This window comes from Schistocerca serialis, chromosome 8 (assembly GCF_023864345.2).
Source record: "Schistocerca serialis cubense isolate TAMUIC-IGC-003099 chromosome 8, iqSchSeri2.2, whole genome shotgun sequence".
Taxonomy (NCBI): domain Eukaryota; kingdom Metazoa; phylum Arthropoda; class Insecta; order Orthoptera; family Acrididae; genus Schistocerca; species Schistocerca serialis.
In genome coordinates this window covers 371,637,695-371,640,974 of record NC_064645.1, presented here as the reverse complement: position 1 = coordinate 371,640,974, position 3,280 = coordinate 371,637,695, and the positions used below count along the sequence as shown (strand labels likewise).

The window sequence follows — 3,280 nt, the reverse complement described above, 5'->3', positions numbered from 1 at the left end:
AGGACAACACTTTCTTTAGTTTGGTTCTATGAAGAAATTCCTGGCCAGCCTACGCTTTGCAACAGATGCGGAAGTGAAATCAGCAGTCCGCAGATGACTATACTTCAGCTAAACGGAATTATATGAACAGGGCCTTTTGATACTGGTACCATAATGAGAGAACTGTGTTGTGAACGTTGGTGACTTTCTAGGAAAGCGGGAAAAAGACGTAAGTTCGTTTTTGATTCATTTTGTTTTGTACCCTGTGTACTTCTTGCCAACGGCCTTACCGCAGTGGCAACACCGGTTCCTGTCAGATCACCGAAGTTAAGCGCTGTCGGCCTGGGCTGGCACTGGGATGGGTGTCCATCCAGTCTGCCAGGCGCTGTTGGCAAGTGGGGTGCAATCAGCCATTGTGAGACGAACTGAGGAGCTGCTTGATTGAGAAGTGGCGGCTCCAGTCTCGGAAACTGACATACTGCCAGAAGAGCGGCGTGCTGACCACATGCCCCTCCATATCCGCATCCAATGACGCCTATGGGCTGAGGATGACGCGGCGGCCGGTCGGTACGGTTGAGCCTTCATGGCCTGTTCGGGAGGAGTTTTTTTATTGAACTTCTTGCTAGTAAGTTACTTTCTGATGTTCCCTCATGTCGGCTGACTAGAAAATGGGCACGTCGAACGCATTCGGTGTTGCCCCCATCAGGGCTCTCATTATCCGTGTGGTTGGAGATGAAGAACACTGTAGTAGAAGGCCATTAGTCTCCACTGCACCAGTTTTGATGGCGACGTTTCAAACCCGCGTCTGGCCGTAATGATTTAGGTTCCCCTTATTTCCTTGAATCGCTTCAGGTAAATGCCGGGATGGTTCCTTTGAAAGGGCACGCCTGATACCCTTTCCCATCCGTCCCTAATCCGATGGGACTGATGACCTCGCTGTGTGTTCCCCTCCACCTCCCCCCCCCCCCCCCCCTCTCCACCGTCCTCCCAAATCAACCAACCAACCACATCTGAAAAAAATCTGAATTCACAGGAAGGCGTCAACTCTGCAGGTTGGTATAGCACCTCGTGGTCCTTCCATACAGTCCACTTCTCTGAACGACCAGGAGGGCGCTCTTCCTTTGGGATCTTCCATTTCTTCAAATGTTGACATCCCTCCCATCACTCTCAGGTCCTTGCATGTTGTGGTGTTCCTGTAAGAGCTTCAGTAGTTGCCAAGATGCTCCTTCTTGATTTGAGCAGAGGATGTGCTGACTGACGCCATATAAAGACATGCTATCGAGCACTGGAGTAGCACAGCGCTAGCACACTAGTTCTCGCACTGTGTGGGTGAGCTCTCCACGTGGTGTCTGTCACTTTCGCACTATGTGTCTGACAGACACTTTCCGTTTCAAGTATAGGCAGTCTTTCTTATATGTGAGTGTATGGTCCAGAGCCACTCCGGATATTTAAGATACGGACAGTCCTCAAGGGCAGCCACTGCAACCTACACCCACAATTATTTTATGGACTTATTCCAATATCTGTCTTCCTTTACAGGTTTGAAATCCAGTTTTGCAGGACAGTTATGCAGAGGCAACCTTTAAAGGGGCCAAGATCAGTTACTGTTAGTTACACAAGAGCACACTACTTTATTCCTCGAAAACCAGTGTACAGTTTTCTGTTTAAAACAACAAGGATCAACTCACGGCTGAGGGCCCAAGTAACTTCTCAATAATAAAGTTTAAATAATTACTTTTAAAACGCAAGGATTTAGAGAAACGGCTGAAGGACTTCCTTAAGTAAAATTAAAATATCCTTAAATAATTCCTTTTAAGGCAAAAGAATTTACACAAACGGCTGAAGGCCTTACTTAAGTAAAATTAATATATGTTCTACGCTGAAGGCCCAAAAAATATTCCAAATGACCAAAGGCAATTCTTTAAAAGGCAAGCATTTACAAACGTCGGCCAAAATCCATATTACGGAAAATTTAAATTAATTCCTCGGCTGAAAAGCCAATAATATTTCAACATAATAAGAGGCAACCTTTAAAGACAAGCATTTACACTCTACAACAGAAAACCATTTTAAGAAAACTTGAAATGTCTTGTGAGTGATCTTAGGCTTTAACTGTTTGTACCGTTCTCGGGTCTTCACAGCTGAAGGCCCAAGCAATTATTCAAAATAATTAAAGACAAACCTTAAGATAAGCATTTACACAGTACAGGTGAATTCCATTTTTAAGAATTCAAGGTAATTAAAGAGAAACGTTACAGAAAGGAATTTACACAGTACGGTTGAAAGCCACAAGGTTAAAAACAAACGAAGTTGAAGGCCTAAATATGGAGCAAACAAGAATTTTAAATAAGACTCGGCTGAAGAGTTAATTTCAATCAGTTAAAACAGCGTTAATACACTAGAGAAGGCCGAGCACAGTACTTACAAAATTGAAAAACGGGAAAACACAAATTTAAACTGTGACAAGTGGTGTTCAGAAAATGCTCCAGGATGGGCCTGAGAACGTTCCTTAAGGGTGTAGAGAAGTAGGACCGGCAGCCAAGGCTTAAGGTCAGATAAGAGAAGGCAGCACAACCTAGGGACGATTCACGACCGACAGACAATGTGACCGATTTCCAACCGTCACCTCCAACTGCATAAATAAATAGAGACGCATATCACTAGGGGTAAGATAGACACTGCCTACAGGAAAATTAAAGAGACCTTTGGAGAAAAAAGAACCACTTGCATGAATACCAAGAGCTCAGATGGAAACCCAATTTTAAGCAAAGAAGGGAAAGCAGAAATGTGGAAGGAGTATATAGAGGGTCTATACAAGGGCAATGTTCTTGAGGACAATATTATGGAAATTGAACAGAATGTAGATGAAGATGAAATGGGAGATATGATACTGTGTGAAGAGTTTGACAGAGCACTGAAAGACCTAAGTCGAAACAAAGCCCCGGGAGTAGACAACATTTCATTAGAACTATTGAGAGCCTTGGGAGAGCCAGGACTAACAAAACTCTACCATCTAGTGAGCAAGATGTATCAGACAGGCGAAATACCCTCAGATTTCAAGAAGAATATAATAATTCCAATCCCAAAGAAAGCAGGTGTTGACAGACGTGAAAACTATCGAACTGTCAGTTTAATACGCCACGGCTGCAAATTACTAACACGAATTCTTTACAGACGAATGAAAAAAACTGGTAGAAGCCCACCTCGGGGAAGATCAGTTTGGATTCCGTAGAAATGTTGGAACACCTGAGGAAATACTGACCCTACGGCTTATCTTAGAAAATAGATTAAGGAAAGGCGA

At 43.7% G+C, this 3,280-nt stretch overlaps 1 pseudogene; it reads left to right on the top strand.

Moving 5' to 3' along the window:
- Positions 1-255: 255 nt before the first annotated feature.
- Positions 256-373, top strand: LOC126417397 (5S ribosomal RNA; annotated as a pseudogene).
- The last annotated feature ends 2,907 nt before the right edge of the window (positions 374-3,280 follow it).